This window comes from Colobus angolensis, unplaced genomic scaffold (genome assembly GCF_000951035.1).
Source record: "Colobus angolensis palliatus isolate OR3802 unplaced genomic scaffold, Cang.pa_1.0 Scaffold116, whole genome shotgun sequence".
NCBI lineage: Eukaryota > Metazoa > Chordata > Mammalia > Primates > Cercopithecidae > Colobus > Colobus angolensis.
The window spans coordinates 6,225,163-6,251,784 of NW_012112697.1; the positions used below are offsets into that span (position 1 = coordinate 6,225,163).

General features: G+C 42.1%; 1 protein-coding gene and 1 pseudogene across 1 annotated transcript in view; one reads left to right on the plus strand and one right to left on the minus strand.

The window, feature by feature from the left end:
- GLG1 (golgi glycoprotein 1) overlaps positions 1–26,622 on the minus strand; it is a 171,649-nt gene that overhangs the window by 96,483 nt on the left and 48,544 nt on the right. The window lies entirely within an intron of this gene.
- LOC105526341 lies at positions 10,585–11,106 on the plus strand (annotated as a pseudogene).

Here is a 26,622-nt window from a genome sequence, read left to right on the forward strand (position 1 = left end):
TGGGATAAAAAGCAAGACAGCTTGACCCCAACTGACTGCAAATCTAATTCCAGAAAAACAGATGACTACCTTTTCAAGGAAGGGAAAATATTGTTATAGAAATGGCTTGAAGAAGTGAAAGATCATGGGCAGAACAGATGCAGATCCTTTCGGAATTACTGTTTTAAAACATAAGTATGTCAACGGTTGAAAATGTATTACCTCCCCAATAAAGAATGTTCATCTGCATTAATGGAAAAACAAAGAAGATTCCTAAGTACTTCTAAGCATTCATTACTATACAATCTATAGGTTTGGCTATGCAGCATAAATTGTGGAAAGAGAGATCTGGGAACAAATTTGGGCTCTTCCAGGTACTAGCTGCAAGATCTTGGACAAATTATTTACATTTGTTTGTTTTGTTTTGTTTTTTTTGAGACAGAGTTTCACTCTTGTTGCCAAGGCTGGAGTGCAATGGCACAATCTCGGCTCACCACAACCTCCATCCACTACAACCTCCGCCTCCCGGGTTCATGCAATTCTCCTGTCTCAGGCATGCGCCACCACGCCTGGCTAATTTTGCTTTTTGTTATTGTTTGTTTGGTTGGTTTTTGGAAACGGAGCCTCACTCTGTCACCCAGGCTGGAGTGCAATAGCGTGATCATGGCTCACTGCAACCTCCGCCTCCCAGGTTTAAGCGACCCTCCTGCCTCAGCCTCACGATTACAGGCACGTACCACCATGCCCGGCTAATTTTTGTACTGTATAGTAGAGACAGGGTTTCGCCATTTTGGCCAGGATGGTCTCAATCTCTTGACCTCATGATCCGCCCACCTTGGCCTCCCAAAGTGCAGGGATTACAGGTGTCAGCCACCGCGCCCGGCCATTATTTAACATTCGTAAGCCTAAGTGCAGCAAAACATGTAAAGCACCTAGCACAATGCTCATAGTAAGTATGTAATAAATATAATCTATGATTGTAATAATTATTGTATACTTCTAGAAGAGTGTTAATTCTGCATTGCCCCAATCCCAAAATAAATCAACCTCAAAATAAGAAAAAATACAAAAGAAGTGTTTTATTAAAGCCAACTTCAGGAATAAGTTTGTAGATACGTAGATTCTTAGCTACAGGAAGGCAACTTCAGTTTAAATTAATTCAATTACATTAGGATAAACTAGAAAAAAGGAATAAATTCAGGAAATTCTGGTGGAAAGATCTCATCCTAATGGAAAAACAGCATTTAAATCACTCCACCAAGTATTCTTGTTTTTGTTGAGACAGGGTCTTGCTCTGTCGTCCAGGCTGGAGCACAGTGGTACAATCTTGGTTCACTGAAGCCTCAACCTCCCAGCCTCAAGTGACCCTCCCACCTCAACCTCCCTCGTAGTTGGGACTACAGGCACACGCCACTATACCTGGTTATTTTTTGTATTTTTGGAGAGATGGGGTTTCACTATGTTGCCCAGGCTGGTCTCGAACTCCTAGGCTCAAGAGATCCACCCACCTCAGCCACTCAAAGTGCTGGGATTACCTGCATGAGCCACCTTGCCTGGCCCACTCCATCAAGTCTTCCGAGCCCAGAAAAGTACGTGTGGAATTTGTCTGTTCCAGACCCTAATCTCTCCATCTAACGTTGATACACAAATCTAGATTCAGATATCTACTTTGAATTTCATTTAGGTTTTTGTTTCTAAGTAAACATCAGAGGATTAGTTTGGGTTTTGTTCACCCCGTCTTTTATTTTTATTTATTTATTTATTTATTTTTGAGAGGGAGTCTCGCTCTGTCACCCAGGCTGGTGTGCAGTGGCGTGATCCCGGCTCACTGCAACCTCTGCCTCCCGGATTCAAGCAATTCTCCTGCCTCAGCCTCCGGAGTAGGTGGGATTACAGGCATGTGCTGCCACACCCGGCTAATTTTTTTTGGTATTTTTAGTAGAGACGAGGTTTCACCATATTGGCCAGGCTGGTCTCGAACTCCTGACCTTGTGATCCACCCACCTCGACCTTCCAAAGTGCTAGGATTACAGGCGTGAGCCACAGTGCCTGGCCCATGTCTTTTAAAGTTCTAAAGAACCTTTGCATTGAAGTTCAACTTTGTATTTAAGTTCAACTGCTCAGATGCAGACATCTTTTAACATGCAAACAAACCAAGAGGGTATTGGTCAACTAAGATCTCTCTTCTAAGTTTTACTTAGTAAAGTTTCATGCCTACCACTTTCAGTCAATATAATTCTCTCATCATATCAAAATCATGTTGATTAATTTTGTAAAAGTAAATGTCACCAACTGGTCAAGTTTAATAACGCAAGATCAAAGACTTCAATAACTCTGTTTAAATGTCATGCATTTGTCTGAGTTTGTTACTGAAATCACCTGACAGTCACCTGTGAACAGGTAGTACAAAGCAGTATAAAAGGAAGTCCTCAGCTACACTACTATAATTCTTTCAAAGACACTCAGATCTTACCATAGTATCTTTGAAAATTTCATAATTATAATTACTATTCTTCAGAAGAGTACTGAGAAATCTAACATCTAAAACACAAGGTTTTGTAGCTCACACTTGTAATCTCAGCACTTTGGGAGGCTGAGGTGGGCAGACTGCTTGAGTCCAGGAGTTCCAGACCATTCTGAGCAACATGATGAAACCCTATCTCCACAAAAAATACAAAAGTTAGTCAGGCATGGTGGCATGCGCCTGTAGTCCCAGTTCCTTGGGTGAGGGGCTGAGGTAGAAGGATCACTTGAGTCTAGGAGACAGAGACTGCAGTAAGCAGAGATCGCACCACAGCACTGCAGCCTGGGTCATAAAATAAGACTCTGTCTCAAAAAATTAATTAATTAAATAAAATACAAGGCTTTGACTTAAGACTTCCGAAACTTTAGTGTAGACCATAAACAAACATAAGAATTTATGGACTCGCTTTGTCCTGCCGCCCTCTGAAAAAGGTGCCTGCTTCTCCTTTGCCTTCCGCCATTATGCTGGAAGATCATTCTTGTTGATCCAGAAGGCACAGGTGCCCTCAAGCTGTGGCGTGTGCGGGTCCCTGCTGACCGTCATTGACAGGACTTCAGCTGCAGTCTAGGCCTCCATTCCTTAGGAGCTTCTTGCCATTGCCTCACTAAAATGTCACATTGTCTTGTCCTGAGCCGTTCTCGTGAGGAGCCAGTGCAATGCAGAGGGGAACAGAATATGACTGGCCCTTTTTATTGCCCTACAGCTAGTTGTGCAAACTCGGGCCAGCCACTTAACACTCCCCAGCAAATCTTGCTTTTTATGAAATGGGGACAGGAGTGTCTTGCTCCTAGGGCTGCTGTGAGGAGCAAGTGTGATAATGCAGGTAAAGTGCCCCATGCAATGACAGGCATGCTGTGAGTGCTTGCCAAAGGATTTTCCCTTTCTGTCCCTAATTCCAGTGTGGCTGTAAATCCCTTCATAGTTGTGTGGCTCTGGGTAAGTCACTTAACCTTTCTGAGCCACTCCTGTCAAATGGTGATAATGACATCTCCCCCGCAATGTTCATTCATTCATTGAGCAAATATTTATCAAGGACCTAGTATGGGCTTGGGCATCGTGCTAAGCATTAGGGATATAGTAATGGATGAGACTGATGAGGTCTGTGATTTGATGTTGATGATTGCCTAGTGAGAAAGAGAAATAAAACAAATGACTGTATCAATTAAAAAAAAAAAAAAAAAGAATTTATGACCAGAAGGATCCCTGACTAGGCCGGGCGTGGTGGCTCACACCTGTAATCCCAGCACCTTGGGAGGCCAAGGCAGGTGGATCACCTGAGGTCAGGAGTTTGAGACCAGCTTGGCCAACATAGTGAAACTCTGTCTCTATTAAAAATACAAAAGTTAGCCAGGCATGACAGGCACCTGTAATCCCAGCTACCTGGGAGGCTAAGGCAGGAGCATCGCTTGAACCCTGGAGGCGGAGGTTGCAGTGAGTCGAGATCGTGCCACTGCACTTCATCCTGGGTGACAGACTGAGACTCCATCTCACAAAAAAAAAAAAAAAAAAAAAAGGATCTGTGACTAGAAGGGGGTAACGTGAGTGATAATCTGGACCCACCATTTTAATAAAGTTTGAAAAGAGAGAGAAGCCTTCCTTCCCCAAAGACTTAACGAGCAAAGGATCACAACACGAGACCTAGCAAAATAATTTGCTCAACTCGTCGCCAGAACTGCCCCCGGCTTCCAGAACAAAGAAATGGTGCATAAGAATAGGAAGTTGACTTCCCTAGTTTAAGACAGTATTTTATTATACCATTTTGGACCATAACAAATTCCTCAGCTTCTCTGGTTTTGTTGTGCTCCCTTGCCTCCAAGGGAGGTGTAGAGGTGGCGCCTCAATTAAACAGAAACACTTTCTATAAATGTAAACCACCTCATCAATCTTTTCCTTACTTCACCAATAGCTTATTTAATAAAATTATACATTCTGTCTTTAAAGCTCAGAAAAACAGAAACAGAAAAAATGAAGAGTAGATCCTTTTTCCAAAGATGACTAATCACATTTTGCTTTAGAATTTAAGATTGAGCAGATCTAGCTTACATAAGTAATTGCCTCCAAAATAGATCAGACACAACAAAAGTGTCTTGCATCTGGGGATTGGCTTAAGGCTCAGTTTCTATTTATGACAAAATATATATATATTTTCACATTTAGCATTCTTTTGGAATAGTGAGGAAACAACTCATAGGGTAAGACTATGGAATTGTTCATTCTAATTCCTGTTTTACCAGTTAATTTGTGCTATATTTTGGAAGCAGCCAATAATTAATTGCATGAAAATGCTTTGAATTTGAGCTATGATGAAGAGAGAAAAAATACATTTTTTTCAACCTTTCTCCCATAAAAAGTAGAGTCCTATCTTTCCAAACCCCTCTGACAAACTCTGATAGCATTATCACCAACTTACAACGTTGACATCTGTGAAAATTTCCCACTTCCATAGAGACATCATTTCAACTGTCTCTGATACCAAAAGCTGTATCCTTTTGATATAAAGTATTCATTTAATCCACTAATGATGGCTTAAAACAGCATTCTCAGAACAGAAGAATTCAGAAATAAAAAATCCAAAGTTGTTTGTTTGTTTTGAGATGGAGTCTCACTCTGTCGCCCAGGCTAGAGTAGAATGGCTGGATCTCAGCTCACTGCAACTTCCACCTCCGCGTTCAAGAAATTCTCCTGCCTTAGCCTCCTGAGTAGCTGGGATAACAGGCATGTGCCATCAAGCCCAGTTAATTTTTTTTTTTGTAAAGTCAATAGTCAATATCTATTTCTGGGTGAGAACCTGACTCACAGCGAGCACTTTAGCTGCTCTGCATTCTAAAAATATCTGCCATAGGACGCCAGAAAATAAGTATTCTGAACCTGTGTTCCAATTCTTACTTGGTACAACCACAACATCAGAAAGCAGGCAATGGCATAAACGATTTTGCTGGCATAAATTTGGCTCCAAATTATAGCTATCTTTAAATTCTTCCTGAAAATATCTGAATTCAAATGAAAAATCCTTGGTTGATCACAAAACCTCTGCAGTCTCTGGCAGAAGTTTTCTTCTTAAGATAACAGTCTAGACACTTATATTTAAGAAAGTTCTTTGAAGGCAGTAACCACAGCTTGGTCTACCACACAATTCTAGGCATTCACTGGCATTCCATGTTATTTGGTTGACAGAAATCTGACCTCCAGGCTTCCAAAAACAGCTTACTGGGGTCAAATTGACATCAACAGCTTCTCCCAAACAACTTCCACTGTGGACAATTTTTCAGGCCTTTTAGCCTCAATTTAAATCTCAATTCTCTAAAAATTCCCATAAGACTATTGGACGATCAATTCTTAGAAATAATACCAAACAGGGCCAGGTACACTAGCTCATGCCTGTAATCCCAGCACTTTGCAGGGCCGAGGCAGGTGAATCACTTGAGGTTAGGAGTTCGAGACCAGCCTGGCCAATATGGTGAAACCTCGTCTCTACTAAAAATAGAAAAATTAGCTGGTCATGGTGGCAGGCAACTGTAATCCCAGCTATTCAGGAGGCTGAGGCTGCAGTGAGCTGAGATCACCTCACTGCACACCAGCCTGGGTGACAGAGCGAGACTCCATCACCAAAATAATAATAATACCAAACAACATTTAATTTTTCAGTCATTTGCCAATTAGCAAAGGAACCAATATTGGTTCAGTGAATCAATCTTATGTATTTCTCTCTGAGCTTTAAGCATTTCTTGATGGATCAGGCAATAACACTAATAAGCACTTCTGTAAAAATTCAATAGTTTCCTTTTGAGTCTTTGGAAAGTTTAATTTTATGAGTCACTTCAAGATATGACCATAGTGTACTTTCGATCTCTCTAGTAAAGTACTGTACTGTACATGTACCTATTTACATGTTCCTTGCAGGTAGAATTTTGTCTTCTCCATCTTTTTATACATAGTGACCAGTACAGCTAGAATAGCACGTTCAATATTTGTTTCAAGTATGACTAGACAAAGCTGGTGAACAAAATCTGTGCACCTTTTATTTTTAGGAGAATTTGCCAATTTTATACTAAAAAGCCTTAACAGTAATTTTATAACCTTAAGAAACATTTGGATGAATTCCATAATGAACTAAATGACTGTTCTATAAAATGGACAATAAACAACAGGAAAAGGGGCTGAGCGTGGTGACTTATGCCTGTAATCCCACCACTGTAGGAGGCTAAGGCGGGAGGATCACTCAAGTCCAGGTGTTCAAGACCAGCCTGGGCAACATAGCAAAACCCCATCTGTGTCAAAAAGAAAAAAAAAAAAAAATTAGCCAGGCGTGCTGGTGAGCACCCGTACTCCCAGCTACTTGGGAGGTTGAGAGTAAAAGTTTGCTTGAGCCGCGGAAAGTTGAGGCTGCAATGAACCATGATCACAGTATTGCACTCCAGCCTGAGCAACAGAGCAAGATCTCTCTCTAAAATAAAAATATAAAAAGAAAGGGCACAGTGGTGGAGGGGTGCTAGAACTTAAGGGGCACGAAAATATTTATTGATTGCATTTAAAAGGTACTGTCCTGGCCGGGCGCGGTGGCTCAAGCCTGTAATCCCAGCACTTTGGGAGGCCGAGACGGGCGGATCACGAGGTCAGGAGATCGAGACCATCCTGGCTAACACGGTGAAACCCCGTCTCTACTAAAAATACAGAAAACTAGCCGGGTGAGGTGGCAGGCGCCTGTAGTCCCGGCTACTTGGGAGGCTGAGGCAGGAGAATGGCGTAAACTCGGGAGGCGGAGCCTTGCAGTGAGCTGAGATCCGGCCACTGCACTCCAGTCTGGGCGACAGAGCGAGACTCCGTCTCAACAACAACAAAAAAAAAAGGTACTGTCCTTTCTTGCAGTAGTCATTCAAAAGCTTCTTCTGAAGTTGAGTAAGACAGTCCATGATACTTAGAATACGTGTTTTCATAATATGGCCAAATGTTGAAGCTGTTGGAGAAAGAGCTTGAAGTCTCAATTGATAGGATACCATGATGTACTGGAATCCTAATATATCCTGGTCAATATGTTGGCTTACAAAGATAAGCATATGAGAGCAGCGCCTCAGCTTCATGCCTGGCAATGTCTCCGCCGTGTGTGGGTTTCCTAGAGTAACAGCAGTCATACCATATGGTGTGGCTTTCATTGGCACGGGCAGGAGAGAAGATGCCAGAAACTCAATGTGCTATTTTGGGCCATGAAACATGATCAACTCTAAATTTAAAACATAATTTTTTAAACTAAAGAGAATATTTTTCAATTGTAGTATTCTTTTAATACTGGATTTTATAATCTTAAGACTCAATTAGGTAACTGTTCTCAGTGTTTGAAATAAGACAAAGACTCAAAAGTCAAGAGGGGGACAAGCTTGGCAGCAATCTTCTGAAAAAAATATTTAGAGATTTAAATGAAACCTTTTTTTTAGTGATACTATAAATATAAAGGTGAAATGTATAGAAACAGCTTTTGGAATACTACGTTTTGATAATGCCAAACAAGGGCAGTAGAGGTGAGAAGCTGAGAGGCAGTATCAGTGGGATGGAATCTCTTATTCCTCTCTAGCCACTATTTCAAGTTTTGCACAATGACACACCTCCAGCCTATCAAATAAGCTGATCTAATGTTTGAAGTTAGAGCAACCCTGGAAATATCATGCATGTTGAATCTAACGGACAACTTACTTAACCCTTACAAACTCAGCCCTAGATCTGAGCAACTAGGTTCAAGAATTCTAATAACAATTTCAAATGCTATATGGGAGTTGGTAATACTAATTTCGGGAAAGCAATTTTTGAGCTTCCTTGTCTCAGTGCTAGCCTTTCCCCTAAGCCTGCTTCTTTTTCCTGAATTAGGTTAATTATAGGTAATAAAAATAGTTTTTCATTAGTCCTGAGCTGGCAAAATGGGTTTTATGAACTGCTTCATATAAAGCAGTAAGTTTTTAAGGTAGGGACTAAGTTGAACCTAAAATAGTAAGTGAAAACTCCATTTTCCTGCCCTCCTGTACCTTACACAACAATAATTAACACAAACTGCCTAAAGCAAGGTGAACTGTAAACAAATAACATTCACTTGAAGAGGGCTTTGGCCTGGCCAACCTACATATGTAAAAACATCCATATGAGCTACTGTGGCTTTCAAAATGCATCAGTATCAGCATCACTTGTCTGCAATGCAAATTTGTGAGCCCCACTCTAGACCTACTGAATCAAAACCTGCAACTGGGACCAAGGAATCCGCATTTTAACCAGGTTTCCAGGTGATCTAAGGCATGCTCAAGTTTCAGAACCACTGGGGTAAGATTACTTGGGTTTCTGATACGAGAAAGCTGAAGTATACCAAAATATAGATCATTATTACTGAAAAGCAGTTTAACAATTGTTTCTGTCTTACATTCTGCTGTAATTTTCTGGAATACTAATAACTAAAAGTCATAAACTAATCATAGACCTGTGACAGAGGGAACTGAGGAAAGCTTTTAGGATTTTACACAATTGTATCTTTTCATTCCTTCAAGTGCTATATCTAATTTTATTTATTTATTTTTTGAGACAAGGTCTCGTTCTGTCACCCAGGGTGGAGGGCAGTGGTGTAATTTCACCTCACGGCAACCTTAACCCCAACGCCCCCCTCAGCTCAAGCAATCCTCCTATCTCAGCCTCCCAAATAGCTTGGGACCACACGGGCACACCACCATGTCTGGTTACTTTATTTATTTATTTATTTAATTTATTTATTTTAGTAGAGATGGGGGTCTTGCCATGTTGCCCATGCTGGTCTCAAACTCCTGAGCTCGAGCAATCTGTCCACCTCAGCCTCCCGAAGTGCTGGGATGAGCCACCATGCCCAGCCCTTATGATCTTTTTTTTTTTTAAATAAAAGAAAATACAACTTTAAAGTGTTAGTTGGCTAATTTGTGTACAGGTGTGCGTGTCAGTATAGGGGGGGATGGAGACCTGTCTTTAGGTGTCATTATCAAAGGTTATGATGATGTCATATAGCCCATTTCAAATGCACAAGGAGAATTACTGGGGAGAAGAAAGAGAAGGGAAGCGGGCAAGGTATCTTTTTTTTTTTTTTTTTGAGACGGAGTCTCGCTCTCTCGCCCAGTCTGGAGTGCAGTAGCCGGACCTCAGCTCACTGCAAGCTCCGCCTCCTGGGTTTACGCCATTCTCCTGCCTCAGCCTCCCGAGTAGCTGGGACTACAGGCGCCCGCCACCTCGCCCGGCTAGTTTTTTGTATTTTTTAGTAGAGACGGGGTTTCACTGTGTTAGCCAGGATGGTCTCGATCTCCTGACCTCGTGATCCGCCCGTCTCGGCCTCCCAAAGTGCTGGGATTACAGGCTTAAGCCACCGCGCCCGGCCAAGGTATCTTTTTTTAAGAAACTTTTTGCACCTGCAGATGCTTAAACATCTTCCCCATTAGTCCAAGTAGACACAACAGAAGGTAGTCTAGAATAGGGAGTTAATTATAAAGAGAAGAAAACAACAAACATCTTTCTGGTTTTTCCTTTCCTACCAGTCCTTCACCTTTCCTACTGAAGAGTTAAGTTTAATCTAAAAAGTTTGAAGTTTGTATACCCTTTAAGCCCCACTGCTATAACCTAGTTTGGGGGATGTGGAAAATAGGTTACATAAAATTTTTTCTGAGGCCGGGCGCGGTGGCTCAAGCCTGTAATCCCAGCACTTTGGGAGGCCGAGACGGGCGGATCACGAGGTCAGGAGATCGAGACCATCCTGGCTAACACAGTGAAACCCCGTCTCTACTAAAAAATACAAAAAACTAGCCGGGCAACGAGGCGGGCGCCTGTAGTCCCAGCTACTCGGGAGGCTGAGGCAGGAGAATGGCGTAAACCCAGGAGGCGGAGCTTGCAGTGAGCTGAGATCCGGCCACTGCACTCCAGCCGGGGCGGCAGAGCAAGACTCCGTCTCCAAAAAAAAAAAAAAAAAATTCTGAGTAATCAAAAGCACATCCAACATTTTCTGGAGGCACAATATTGTCCTCTATAAGATAGATTAGCATCTCTTCCTTCAAGTGTCTTGACTTGGAAGATGTGAACTCTGTTAAGTTGCAGGTCCCTCCAGTCCTGGCCATGGGCCCTGCAGCCACCAAGACACTGATACCTAAAAAGAATGGGATTGCCATCTATAAACTCCTTTTTAAGGAGGGAGTCATGGTGGCCAAGAAGGATGTCCACCTGCCTAAGCACCCAGAGCTGGCAGACAAGAATATGCCCAACCTGCACATCATGAAGGCCATGTAGTCTTTCAGGTCTTGAGGCTACATAAAGGAACAGTTTGGAGACATTTCTACTGGTACCTTACCAACAAGCGTTATCCAGTATCTGATTACCTCCATCTGCCCCGCAAGATTGTGCCTGCCACCCTACACCACAGCTGTCCAGAGACTGGCAGGCTTTGGCCTAAAGGTCTGGAGGTTAAGCGACCCGCAAGGTTCACAAAAGGGGAAGCCAAAAGACCACACAGAGTGTTGTGTGCCCCTTGGTCCCATGAGAAAGACGAGGCCGGGGCTGGGTCAGCAATCAAATTCCAGTTTAGAGGCGGATTTGGTCGTGGGTGTGGTCAGTGACCTCAGTAAAATTGGAGAGGATTATATTGCATTGAATCAACTTACAGACAGAAAAAAAAAAAAAAAAAAGATGCAGGTCCTTTTGCTTAAGCCAGTGTTTAACCCGTGGTTTGATTCCGACTGTCTTCCCTAGTTTTGGAAACAATTTATGTTGAAGTTCAGTTGTGTCACAGGCCCTTATTTTACTTCTTTTTTTAAAAAAAACAACTTGTTTTGGCCAGGCACAGTGGCTCACACTTGTAATCCCTGCACTCTGGGAGGCCGAGGCAGATGGATCACCTAAGGTCAGAAGTTTGAGACCAGCCTGGCTAACATGACAAAACCCTGTCTCTACTAAAAATACAAAAAATTAGTTGGGCATGGTGGCGGGTGCCTGTAATCTCAGCTACTCGGAAGGCTGAGGCAGAAGAATCGCTCGAACCTGGGAGGTGGAGGTTGCAGTGAGCTGAGATCGTATCACTGCATTCCAACCCCAGCAACAAGAGCGAAACTCCGTCTCAAAAAAAAAAAATGTTTTTAAAGACAGGGTCTCACTATGTTGCCCACGCTGGTCTTGAACTCCTGGGGTCAAGCGCTGCTCCTGTTTCAGCCTCCCAAGGAGCTGGAATCATGGGTGCACACTACCACATCTGGCTACTACTTTCTTCAAAATTCGACCATTCTGACAGATTCTAGCTTAACAGTACATATTAGATAAAAAAATGGCAATTTTCTAGAACATTCTTTAAAACAGTATAGACTTCATAGCAGTTGCAACTTCAGTTTTTGTATTCTGCTATCATTTTGGTCTTCTTGTGACTTCTAAAAGCTGAATTTTCACTGCATATCCACATTTAATAATTTGCTAAACAGTTATTTAACAGAAGTAGCTATCTGACAATAGCACAACTCACATATACAAAAATACAATCTGTCAATCCAGATTTATGAAATTATTTAAAATTCTCAACCAAAGCATAGGCATTCAACATTCTCAACCATGGCTGAAGTAAATCTCAGTGACTGAGTACTTAAGAACCAGGTACAACACAAAATATAGTCATCTATGGGAGATAACTAGGGAATTACCTTTCGCACAAAATCAGTCTTGAAAAAAAATAACAATGTGTACAATTCCTCAGAATTACTTATTTAAACCCTACTTTGTTACAAAATGATTTAAGACAGATTTCCTCAATAAATGGGAAGGGGCATGATGACTCACGCCTGTAATCCCAGCACTTTAGGAAGCCGAGGTGGGCAGATCACTTGAGTGTTGAGGGGTTCGAGACCAGCCTGGTCAACATAGCGAAACCCCATCTCTACTAAAAGTACAAAAATTAGCTGGGCGCAGAGGTAGGTGCCTGTAATCCAGGTACTCGGGAGGCTGAGGTAGGGCAATCACTTGATCCCAGGAAGCAGAGGTTGCAGTGAGCAGACTGCACCACTGCACTCCAGCCTGGGCAACAGAATGAGACTCCATCTCAAAAAATAAAAATAAAAAAATAAATGACAGGGATTCCAGCACTTTTCTCAATATATTCTGGCTAAATATGAGATGGTCACTTAAATTGAGCAGATGGGACTTCATTAAATCATGATGAAAATGAACAGTCAAGAAAAGAACTACTGTATAGAAAGGAACTTTGGTAAAGTACATGCATAAAATTACATTTTGGTGGAAATATCTTATTAATAATCATTTCCTCAACTCGCAAAGCAAATGACATCATTGTTTGTCACTTTAACTAGTTCTCTGTTCAACAGTGAACCTACTGACAGATGCCCAAATAAAGATCACACACTAACATAAAAAGATATAACTGCAGTCAAACGTGGTGGCATGCACCTATATAGTTCCAGCACTTTGGGAGACTGAGGAATGAGGATCGCCAGAACCCAGGAGTCTGAGGCTGCAATGAGCTATGATCGCACCACTGCACTCCAGCCTGGGCGACTGAACAAAACCCTGTCTCTAAAATAAATAAATAATAAAAAGTTATATAACCAGTTATATAAGACTTCGTGGTGAAATGGGGGGGAAAATAAACAGTTGTAACTGTACCTGGAGATACCAACCAATGGGCCATTCTCACAAACTGATCAAATGATCACCATGGTGGTGTTAAAAACAAGTTTACAAATTGACTTTTCCTTCATTGAAAACTGATCAAGAAAGCAAACTCCCCAAATTATAATCTTGTCTTTGTCTAGTGGTCTGTCCCAGACTGACAAAACACAAAATTGGGCAATTATTCATGCTGTGAAAGGATTCACTATGCAAAAACAAAACTTAAAAATTAATGTAAGTTTTCTTGTCATTGTCAACTCCATCAGTACATTTAAAATGGGATTCCAGGCTGGGTGTGGTGGCTCTCACCTATAATCCCAGCATTTTGGGAGGCTGAGGCAAGACTGCCAAACCAGCCTGGGCAACACAAAGAGACCTCATCTCTACAAAAAAATATTAAAAGATTGGCCAGGTGTGGTGGTGTGTGCCTGTAGTCCTAGCTGCTTGGGAGGCTAGGGCAGGAGGATCACTTGAGTCACGAGTTCAAGGCTACAGTGAGCTGTGACTCCTCCACTGTGCTCCAGCCTGGACAACAGAGAGAGATCCCTGTCTCTAAATAAAAAAAGAAAAAGGAAATAAAGAAAAGAAACATGCTGGATTTCAGGAACAATTAGCCTAAGATTTAAAAGATTTCTGTGGAAAAATCAAGTCACTAAGTCACACAAAGACAATTATAGTTGGTAATAACTCATTTTTTTTTTTTCTTTTGAGACAGGGTCTTGATCTCGCTCTGTCACCCAGGCTGAAGTGTAGTGGCATGATCATGGCTCACTGTAGCCTCATTCTCCAGGGCTCAAGCAATCCTCCTGCCTCAGCCTCCTGAATCCCTGGGACTACAGGCACATGCCATCACACCAGGCCAATTTTTAATTTTTTTGTAGAGAAGGGTCTTACTATGTTGCCTGAGCTAGTCTCCAACTCCTGGGCTCAAGCAATCCTCCCACCTCAGCCTCTCAAAGTGCTGGGATTACAGGCATGAGCCACCGTGCCCAGCCAGCTAATGAGGATAATTCACCTACTTTATATTACAGTTAACAGTTAATGACAAGTTCCTAAATCACAAAATGTCCTACTTACTCTTACTATAACAAAGTAAAATAGTCCTACAGGAAAAATCCATTACTTTACAATAAGATATATACTTAGGTGTTGGAAACAACCAACAGTAAGTACCTATTGATTATCTTACCATTTTATAATAAATCATAACTTTAAATAATTTACTAGAAAGTTTAAAGTTCTTTGACTAGGAAAAATGGACCTTTATCCATAAAGTTTTTGGTTTTGTTTGGGGCTAACCCAAACACTTTTATTTACACCAACTTTTGTATGAAGTATACAGATTATACACAAAATAATCTATTACACTCTGGGACAACCTGGTGAGACAATGCCTCTATAAATAAATTAAAATAGCTGGGTGTGGTGGTTCATGCCTGTAGTCCCAGCTACTGGGGAGGCATAGGTGTGAGGAATGCTTAAGACCAGGCATCAGAGGCTGCAGTGAGCTAGAATACTACTACTGCATTCCAACCTGGGTGCAGGTTGGAATAATAGTAATAATAATAATAATAATATTTTACATATACATAATGTTGAGACAGGGTCTTGCTCTGTCTCAAATATATAATAAATATTATTACTAATAAAAATATATAAAATAATATTATTATTACAACCTAATAGTCTTTAGCCAATAAGTAAGAGAATAGCTGAAACTGCGTAACAGTCTGTTTACAGGCTATTTCCATATGTTGGCTGATAAAAACAACTCTAATAATATAGCTTTTAAATAATATAGCAATTATTTAACTGCATTCTCATAAATAAAATATGTTCTAATTTTCACTGCTCAGGAACAGTGAAGTACTTTATAATTTGGCAGGAGGAAGATTTACTCCCCATACATTAAAGATAAACAGCAGAAAGAATCTTTATAGTTTTGCAACTGACCAGTTTCAACAGCACCCCAATCGGTGTGGGGTTAGCAAAAAGTTTGTGGTCGTTACAATCATTGTATACAGAGCTGAGCGAACCAGAAGAAACCCAGGACCTTTGATTCAACAGCTTTGTAAATCCTTACCTCGAATATTACAAATTTTTCTGTAACTACATATGATTTGTTTGATTTTTGTAGATCTTTATTTCCTGCTTATCCATTACTATATAATAGGAAGTGCTGAAGTAAAGCTGTGAGACTCAATTAAAGGAAAATTTTAATCATAGAGGTCTTTAGATAGCAAAATAGGCAAGAAGCTCTCTTTAGGTCTGGGGAGGGACCAGAGTATAGGCTTATTTATGGGTGACCACTTAGCCCAAGAGTGTGAGTAGGTGGAAGTGAGTATAATTTGCAGATACTAGTACGCCAAAACTCTGGACATGGTTAATTCAGATACTAGTCCAGATGCAGAAGATTTCAGGAAAACAGACCAAAACTCTGAGTCAGGAGCTTTGAGACTGAGCAGGTAACAGGAAGCAAAGGAGGCTAATGAACATGGTCAGGCCGGCGGCAGTGGATCACGCCTGTAATCCCAGCACTTTGGGAGGCCAAGGCGGGTGGATCACGAGGTCAGGAGATGGAGACCATCCGGGCTAACACGGTGAAACCCCGTCTCTACTAAAAATACAAAAAATTTAGCCGGCGTGGTGGTGAGTGTCTGTAGTCCCAGCTACTCAGGAGGCTGAGGCAGGAGAATGGCGTGAACCCGGGAGGCGGAGCTTGTAGTCAGCTGAGATCGCGCCACTGCACTCCAGCCTGGGCGACAGAGTGGGACTCCGTCTCAAAAAAAAAAAAAAAAAAAAAAGAACATGGTCAGAAGACCATATCCCAGAAGCATCTGAAAGAAGTCTGATGCAGCTATCTGGAAGCAGCAAGTGTCCCGTGTGTCTTTTTTTTTTGGTAGGGTCGGGGTTTCACCCTGCTTTCTAGGCTGGTCTTGAACTTCCGGGCTCAAGTGATCCATCTGCCTCAGGTCCCAAAGTGCTGGGATTACAGGCGTGAGCCACCACGCCTGGCCATAGAAAGTGTCCTGTCTTGAAGATTGTGCTGAGGGGATAATGAGTCCTTTTTTACAGAAGACATACTAGTCATTTGTGAAGAACATATGCTGAACAAAATAGAAAAATTTTAAATGTTAGACACACAATAAGGAAAGCAGTAAAACCCTGAAACTGTAGGTAGTTAAGAATTTTAAATATTTGCGTTTTTATTCACAGATGGTCTTCAACTTTCACAGTCTGATTTTCATATATTATATACTTACGTACCTAAGAGCCTTCTCAATGTGGATTTTATATTTTGTGTTCACCAGCTCACAAACCTTTGAGCTACTGAGTGAAGGTAGTACTGGCTCACCAACATTTCACTTTTGGCAGTATCACCACGTTGATGCATCTCTGTGAAATTATTAGAGTATTTTACTGGATTTAGGGGAAAATGCAAGTGTTAGTATCAACAAAAAGAAGCATCTCAATGTAACAGATTGCTTTCAGGTGTTAAGCCAGCCTTCCATGTGCTCAATTACGAATAATGGATAACAAAATGAAGTGTGTGCCCAGATGTTTGAACTATATTATTGAAGATTATACCAAAAAGGTTAAGTATAATTTAGGATTTTATAATATTTGTTAACTCGTTGAGCACCTGCTATACAACATTTGAGTCTGACTTTAACCTGCATGGCTTTCACCCATGTTTCCATGGATACACATTTGTAAATTTCAGGACTTGAGAACCCTAAGACATTTTTAGAAAATGTGAAGAATCTCCAATTTTATTTTTAGCTTTAAAATATTTTTGTAACTTGTTTCTTACCCCCAAAGGTTGCGGAAAGTTTCCTATATTAACTATTTTGACCCTACAAGTTCCATGGTGGATTACAATAGTCAGAAGAAAAGAAAAGGGCAGATAAATATTTCAATCTGTCTTCAAACATTTAAATATGGCTTACAATAAAATAAAATTTTAACCTAATTCTATTACTTATATTGTCACAGACTGTACATCTTCTTTTTACTTTTTATTTTTTCCTAGAGAGGGGGTCTCTCACTCCGTCACCAAGGCTGGAATGCAGTTGCACAGACATAGCTCACTGCATCCCAGAACTGGGCTCAAGCAATCCTCCCACCTCAGCCTCCTAAGTAGCTGTGACTACAGGTGTATCCCACTATGTGTGGCTCATTTTTAAAATTTTTTGTAAAGAAGGGCTCTGCTATGCTGCCCAGGCTGGTCATGAACTCCTGGCTTCAAGCGGTCTTCCTGCCACAGCCTCCTAAAGTGCAGGGATTACAGGCGTGAGCCACAGGGCCTGGCCTTTTATTTTTTAAACGAGGTATCTGAGTACATTTCCTTATTTCCTGCTTCATATGACTTTTACTATCAAAAGTAATTCTTTTTACCCCATCTTTAGACTTTCTGCTGTTTAAAAACATAACTTAGCTGGGCATGGTGGTGGGCAGTTGTAGTCCAAGCTACTCAGGAGCCTGAGTGCAGGAGGATCGGTTGAGCCCAGGAGTTTGAGGCTGCAGCAAGTTATGATCTTGCCCCTGCACTCCAAGCCTGAGTGACAGAGCGAGATCCTATCTCTAGAAAAGGTGGGGGTGGGGGTAGGGGAGGAGGGGTGATGCGGGGGAGGGATAATACAAATATAGTTAAATAAAAATATAACTCTTCCTTAATCCTCTGTCCTTTTTAGGCCAGGCTCTTTCCTCCTCAAACCACTCTCATCTTAATTTTAGATCATGAAATATCCAGACAGTCTTGGATCTCTTCTTCCCTTTTAATTCTAGAAATTCTCAGAACTTAATTCTTTGCCTGCTTTTTCTTCATTACTCATTCCCAGAGACATCTTCATATCATGTCTCTATTGATGAAGACTTCATTTTTCATCTTCAGCCTTCTGACATATGCATTTTCAGTTTCTTAGTGTATTCACTTTGAATGTCCACTGTCACCTAAAATGTAACATGCCTAAAACATAATTTTATTTTGAATTTATTATTTTAAAAAATAAACTACTAGAGAATTTTAGGTTTATGGAAAAGTTGAGAAGACAGCACACAGAGTTCCTATATGCCTTCTCATTTTCCCCTGTAGTTAATAGCTTACTTTATAAAGTGCAATCTGTCACAGCTAAAGAACCAACAAGGCCAGGCGCAGTGGCTCAAGCCTATAATCCCAGCACTTTGGGAGGCCGAGACGGTCAGATCACGAGGTCAGGAGATCGAGACCAACCTGGCTAACACGGTGAAACCCCGTCTCTACTAAAAAAATACAAAAATCTAGCTGGCTGAGGTGGCGGGCGCCTGTAGTCCCAGCTACTCAGGAGGCTGAGGCAGGAGAATGGTGTGAACCTGGGAGGCGGAGCTTGCCGTGAGCTGAGATCCAGCCACTGCATTCCAGCCTAGGCGACAGAGCGAGACTCTGCCTCCAAAAAAAAAAAAAAGAAGCAACAATGGGTCACATTTTATTCAGATTGTACCATAGGTATTTGATGAGGATTATGGTTAATTTTTTGTGTTAACTTGACTGGGCCACATGCATTTGGCCAAAGATTGTTCTGGGTGCATCTACAGTGCTGTTTTTGGATGAGATTAGCATTTGGACAGGCAGACTAGCAAAGCAGACTGTCCTTCCCAACGTGGGTGGGTCCCATTCCATCAGTTGAAGGTCTGAATAGAACAAAAAGGCTGAAGCCCCCCCAGGACTCCAGACTCCAAGAAAGGGAGGATTTCCTCCTAACTGCTCAGTTTTTGTCTTTTTTTTTTTTTTGAGATGGAGTCTCTGTCACCCAGGCTGGAGTGCAATGGCACGATCTCAGCTCACTGCAACCTCCGCCTCCCAGGTTCAAGAGATTCTGCCACCACAGCCTCCCCCTGAGTAGCTAGAATTACAGACACCTGCCATCAAGCCTAGCTAATTTTTGTATTTTTGTAGAGATGGGTTTCACCATGTTGGCCAGGCTGGTCTTGAACTCAGGTGATCTCCCTGCCTCAGCCTCCCAAAGTGCTGGGATTACAGGCATGAGCCACTACGTCCAGCCTGGGACCTTAGTTTTTTCCTACCTTTAAACCTGAACTGAAACACTGGGTCTTGAGCCTGCCAGCATTTGGACTAGAACCATGTCATCAGCTCTCCTGAGTCTCCAGCTTGCTGACTGCAGATATTGGGACCTGTCAGCCCCGTAACAACACAAGCCAATTCCTTATAATAAATTGCTTTCTATATCTCCACAGAGATATTAGACATCTGTCAAATTAAGTTTAGCCTAGGCTGGGCCTGGTAGCTCATGCCTGTAATCCTAGCATTTTGGGCGGCCAAGCGGGGAGGACCACTTGAGTTCAGGAGTTCCAAATCAGCCTGGGCAATATGGTGAAACCTTGTCTCTAAAAAAAAAAAAAAAAAATTAGGTTTAGCCTAAAGCCTCCTCTTAACATATTTTAAGTTGGGCATAACGGTTTCTCAGTACATAGGGAACTGTAACCTAACTAGACGTGTACACTGCAACCTACTCTTGTAACAAGCAGACAAGTCTAAGCCAATCACAGCAGCCATACTTCAACCACTCAGGCCAACTGCTTAAACTATGTTCAGGTAAGGCAAACGCCACCAAGCTGGAACCAATCCAGCTGTTTCCGAACCTCATTTTCATTTTCTGTATGTCACTTTCCTTTTTTCTGTCCGTAAATCCTTCTGACCAAGTGGCAGCATGAGTTGCTCTGAACCTGTTCTGGCTTGTGGGCTGCCTGATTAGTACATTGTTCTTTGCTCAATTAAACTCTAAGTTTAATTTGTCTAAAGTTTTTATTTTAACAGATGGTGTCAGAAGTGAGATCTGAAGCAGAGCTTCCAGAGATCGCCAGGAGCACCAAGTGACTACGTAAGGCACCCACAAGGCCCACCGTGCCCAGTACTCTCCTGCAGCAACTGGGAACAGCGAGTACGTTTTCTCTTGGATTTTGAAGCTCCATGGATTTGGATTTTGGGTTATCCAAGTTTGAGCAAATGTTTTTATCCGAACTGAGTTCAGAAGTCGTGACAGAAACTGGACTGGGTTGAGGACAGCATTGGCTCTGGTAATTAACTGGCTTGGATCCAGTTAGAGGCCTCAGATGTATGACTGGGAAGACAGAAACTGGCCATGAATGGCAATGCTCCAGGGAGTATGAACTACGGTGCTCAAAAACTCGCAGGAATTTTTTTGTTCTATCCCCTTTGCTTCGTTTTCTTGCTTGTTTAGGTAAAAAATAGTCATTGGTTAAGTTGATCAAGGAAATCTGAGAGCCAAAGCCAAAATTCAATGTAAACACTAGATCCTTAATTCTTTTTTTTTTTTTTTGAGGCGGAGTCTCGCTCTGTCGCCCAGGCTGGAGTGCAGTGGCTGGATCTCGGCTCACTACAAGCTCCGCCTCCCGGGTTCACGCCATTCTCCTGCCTCAGCCTCCCGAGAAGCTGGGACTACAGGCGCCCGCCAGCTCGTCTGGCTAGTTTTTTGTATTTTTTAGTAGAGACGGGGTTTCACTGTGTTAGCCAGGATGGTTTCGATCTCCTGACCTCGTGATCCGCCCATCTTGGCCTCCCAAAGTGCTTGGGATTACAGGCTTGAGCCACCGCGCCCGGCCAGATCCTTAATTCTTGAAGAAATGAGTACTCTACCTTTCAGCTCTGCCTACCTATAAATGTAGGAAGCATTAGGCCCCAAAAGCAACAAACGCTTACAGAAATGGTGAAATCTTACTAAAGGCAACTTAAAATTACAGTGGAACAGTCCAAATTAACCACACTGTACTTGAAATAGTGAATTTGAAAACGAGGACTCTCAAATCAGGCTTATCTAGGGATGCCTACTAATGTACAGGAACTTCTAAAAAGATTTCAATATTCTTATCACCTCTTTCTAAAAACTTTTTTTTTTTGGGTAGGGAGTCTCGCTCTGCCGCCCAGTTTGGAGTACAGTGGTGCAATCTCAGATCACTGCAACCTCCGCCTCCTGGGTTCAAACGACTCTCCTGCCTCAGCCTCCTGAGCAGCTGAGATTACAGGCGCCTGTCACCACACCTAGCTAATTTTTTTATTTTAGTAGCGACAGGGTTTCACCATGTTGGTAAGGCTGGTCTCGAACTGCTGACCTCAAATGATCTGCCCACTTCGGCCTCCCAAAGTGCTGGGATTACAGGCATGAGACACTGAGCCTAGCCCTAAAAACTCTTTATAAAAGACAAAGCTTAAGCAACTAATTGTAAGAAAAATTAAACTTGAGCTGGGCATGGTGGCTTAGGCCTGTAACCCCAGCTACTTGGAGGCTGAGGTAGGAGGATCTCTGGAAGCCAGGAGTTTGAGACCAGCCTGGGTAACACAGCAACCCCAACTCAAAAGAAAAAAGGAAGGGAGACAGGGAGGGAAAGAAGGAAGGAGAGAAGCAATTCTGTATATAGAATATGTAAAGAAAGTAAGATCTGTTTTTGTAAGGAAAGCTATAAAGGCATAAAAATATGTGTTTGCTGTGAAAAAAATAGTTTAGAAGTTATTTAAAGGTTATATCAAGTTGAATGCATTTTTAGAAGAGATACAGTCTGGCACCATGCAGTCCCGCACAGTCCTGCTTGGTCTCATGGCAGCACCTGGGGGTGCCCAGCTGGAGGGATGGGGCAGGATCTGGGCCAACAGGTAGCCAGCCAGGATCGTGCAGCAGCCAGCACTTTCCTCCTGCTGGTACCAGAGCTGGGCATGCGGGGCAGCATGCCTGTGAGCAGCCTGAGAAGGCTGAGGTCCCTGCTCCCATTATTTACACCTAGGCCTGCACCCTCACACCCTTCATGGCCATAATCAAATTTTCTTGTCAATTATGTCTTTAACCATGATCATTTTAAGTTGTTTCCACAGTTAATTGCTTAATACAGATGCATTTTCTTTAACCTCTTTACAAGCAAGTAAAATCTAGAGCATTATGTCTTCAAGAACGTTCATGGAAAGGAATGGAAAGGACCCTAATAAGCACTACTGAATACAGGTTTCTGATAACTTCAGGCTCATCTAATTTGGACTGCGTAAGAATTCCCAGAACTTTAATAAAGAAACTGGTTTATAAAACTGCTAACCCAAGCAGGACAAAAATTAACTGAATACTAAGAAAATACTCTGCCTGATTTTTATGCTAAATCAGCCAGTACTAAAACTGTTAAGATATGCAACTTGAATGAACTCTATGTTCCAAGTCAAATTACCTATGATAACCCATTTAATGAACAGTGCTATGCACCTGAATTGGAGAAACAAAATTGGTATTTAACAGGCTATAAATGCAACGTTAAGCATGAACTCACAAAGCCTGCACAGCCACCCGGTCCTTCCTGAATCTGTAAAGCTTCCATTATTAAAAGCTCTGCACTCCGTGACTCATCATGGAAGACAGAAAATGATCCAAACAGAAAACATATACATTGGTGTGGTGACTGCTCTAAATTGCTAAAAATGGTTTATGACCAATGTTTGGCTTATCAAACCTATAACCTGGGAAGATAATTAAAACTTCAGGTACCTGATGGGCCATCTGAACATTTATAGAGGAATTTCATTCAACTGTCATTTTCAACACATGTTTTCTGGTAAAAGATTTCTCATGCAAGAAGGCTGATGCTGTAATAGTAGCTAAAAGGTTGTCAGAAAATGTGTTTCCCTCATGGGGCATTCCTGGAGAAATCTCCAGTGATAATGGTACTTGTTTCACTGGACAAGTTGTAAAACAGTTAAGTAAGGTATTACAGACACAATAGCTTTAGGCAAAGCTAACTGAATTGACTGGTTGCCTTGGTCAAAGGTATTGCAGATTAATGACAATCAGATCTACTTCCAGTAGAAAATATAAGTTGACTCATTATGAAATAGTCACTGGAAGGCCTATGCTGCTAATAATAGAACTTTATGTATCTTCCTTTCCCAAATTCTGATATGAATAAACGCTGCAAGGCTTTAATGCATTATACCAAAGTGTATTTTCACCAGCTACAGGAAGCTTTTCTTTTTCTTTTTTATAGACAGTCTTGCTCTGTTGCCCAGGCTGGAGAGCAGTGGTGTGATCCCGGCTCTCTGAAACCTCCACCTCCCAGGTTCAAGCAATTCTTGTGCCTCAGCCTCTCAAGTAGCTGGGATTACAGGCACGTGCCACCATGCCCAGCTAATTTTTGTATTTTCAGTAGAGACGGGGTTTCACCATGTTGGTCAGGCTGGTCTTGAACTCCTGGGTTCCAGAGACCTGACCTCCAGTGATCTGCCCACCTCAGCCTCCCAAAGTGCAGGGATTACAGGCATGAGCTACCACACTGGCAGTAAAGGAAGCTTTTCATGATCTGCCCACTGAGGATAATCAAATCCTTCACAATCTAGAACCTGGAGGTTGGTTCCTCTGGAAATGACATCAGGAAAACACTGCCCTTGTTACCCACAATGAAGCAAAACTTTGGGACCTCAAACACTGGGTCAATTGATATCACAATGCAGGAGGGGCCCTCCAGACTTGGAATTGTACACCTGTTGGAAATCTTAAGGTAAAGCTAACCAGTTAGGAACGGTTTTCTCCAGAAGCAGACGGCACCCTAGACATGGACAGCTTTCCCAAGAGCACAGATCAAAACTTCTCTGCCATCATGTGACTCTTACTTCTCAATGTTTTCCTTGTTTATGCCTCTATGAACAACAGAAAAAGGGTCTCATGGTGCACCCAAGGGGCACACTTTTATTTGTGAAAACTTTTACAGCCAACCTTATCCACAGACAGCATTATGTCTTAATAGATGAAAGATGACAGTCCAATGTGGGCTAGGAATTTTAATGGCTCTGTCAGAAACAGAACACTGGTCCACTCCTTTTAACCTACATCAGAGTGAAAAAGAACACTAGCACATGGAAACCTTCATCATTATGAATGGTCACCACTGTTAGGTCGCTTTTTCCGGAGTATGGAATAAACAATGCAGTGACTAGAAATTTGTCCCTTGTGGGCTGGGCACAGTGGCTCATGCCTGTAATTACAGCACTTTGGGAGGCCAAGGTGGGCGGATCACTTGAGGTCAGGAGTTCAAGACCAGCCTGTTGAAAATAGGGAAACCCCGTCTCTAGTAAAAATACAAAAATCAGCCGGGCATGGTGGCGTACAACTGTAGTCCCAGCTATTTGGGAGGCTGAGGCACGAGAATTGCTTGAACCCAGGAGGCAGAGGTTGCAGTGAGCCGAGATCACGCCACTATTGCACTCCAGCCTGGGCAACACAGTGAGACTCTGTCTCAAAAAAAAAAAAAAAAAGAAAAAGAACTTTATGCCTCATGATATGCTCTACAGCAGATTCTACTGCAAAGGCTATGGTTACGAAACAGACTTCTTTAAATTCTCTTGCTAAAGGTATACTGGATAATAGAATTGCTCAAGGTTGCCTACTGGCTAATCATGGAAGTATCTGTGAAGTTGCTGACACTTTTATTTTTTTTCTTTGAGACAGGGTTTTGCTCTGTCACCCAGGCAGGAGTGCAGTGCCTCAATCACAGCTCATTTAGCTTCAATCTCCTAGGCTCAATTGCTCCTCCCACCTCAGCCTCCTGAGTAGCGGGACTACCAGCACATGCCACGAGGCCCGGTTAATTTTTGTATTTTCTGTAGAGACACGGTCTTGCTGTGTTGCCTAGGTTGCCTTGAACTCCTGGCCTCGGGGATCCTCCTGCTTCAGCCTTCCGAAACGCTGGGATTAACAGGCATGAGCCACCATACCAGGCCTTGCTGACACTTCTTGTTGCAAGTGGATGAATGTACTGGATATTACAGAGATTCAGTTGTAGGGGATTAATAAACTGGTGGCTTGGTTGAAATGAGTAGATTGTTTATCTTGCTAATTCTTTGATGTATTTTATTTTAGTCGGTTTGGTTCGTGTGAACTCTGGCTAAGGAGCATACTCCAAACTCTTAGTATTTTCCTCCTAATAGTCATAATAGTCTCCCTGGTGCACTATATTCTCTCAAAAGTTATAAATGCTTGCATGCAGCCATCTATATAAGTTCAAATGGTCTCTCTTCAACAGGAATGATAAACATTCAACGACATGCATGATCACAAGGACACCAAAACCTATGAATAAAGTGCTGGGACTGGAAACCCAAAAAAGGATGGTAACTGAGTAGCACTAAAGCCCTAAGCTTTGGTAACACTCACACCTAAGTGAGAACCTGACCAAAAAGGAGAAACTGTTAAATAAAACTGTGAGAGCCCACTGTTTTGGACTAAGCTTATTCACTAGGCATCAACAGGCTAGACCAGATCAAACCTAAATGAAGTCACTCATGCTAAATGCGACATAATCAAATTGAAACTTTAAGGAAGATCCCAAACAGCCCAAGTTTTTTATTCCTTTCCTAAAAACAAGAGATTGCAGCATAAGGAGGTTGCCTCTGCTCTAATCCCTACAGAAAACTAACCTGAAGTCCTTACTCCCCACCTTGCAAAACCCACAGTTTTGTTACCTCCATGGGATTTGAGACCAAATAAGTACATTTATGATAGTGACACAGTCACATCCATGACTAAAGTTTTGTCAACCTCTCAAAATTGATAAACAATACAAAACTGAGGCCAGGTGTAGTGGCTCACGCCACTGCAATCCCAACACTCTGGGAGGCTGAGATGAACAAATCACTGGATGTCAGGAGTTCAAGACCAGCCTGACCAACATGGTGAAACCCTGTCTCTACTAAAAATATAAAAATTAGCCAGGTGTGGTGGCACATGTCTATAATCCTAGGTACTTGGGAGGCTGAGGCAGGAGAATCACTCAAATTCGGAGGGCAGAAGTTGCAGTGAGCCGAGGCTATGTGACTGTACTCCAGTCTAGGCAACAGAGCCAGACTCCATCTCAAAAACAACAACAACAAAAACAAAACAAAACTGAGAGGCTGACCAAAGAGAGGAATTGTTAAGTTTAGTCTAAAGCTGCCTTCTTACATATTTAAGTTCGGGCCTGAAGCTTTCTCGGTACATAGAGAACTGTAACCCGACTAGAAGAGGAAACTGCAACCTACTCCTGTAATAAGTAGCTCAGTCTCCGCCAATCACAGTAGCCATACTTCACTCACAGACGGACAACTGCTTATACTGTGTTCAGATAAGGCCAAGGCCCAGCTGTAACCAATCCAGCAGTTTCTGTACCTTACTTCCTTTTCTGTATGTCACTTTCCTTTTTCTGTCCATAAATCCTCTCCAACCATACACCAGCACCAGAGTAGTTCTCAATCTTTCCTGGTTCGAGAGGCTGCCTGATTTCACAAATTATTCTTTGCACAATTAAATTCTGTTAAATTTGCCTGAAGTTTTTCTTTTAACACACCTTATTGGTTCCATTTCTCTGGAGAATACTGCCTGATACAAACCAAACTAAAAAGTTTGGTTTAGGTTCGGTTTTGCTTAAAGCAGTATTTTCTTTCTTTTTTTTTTTTTTTT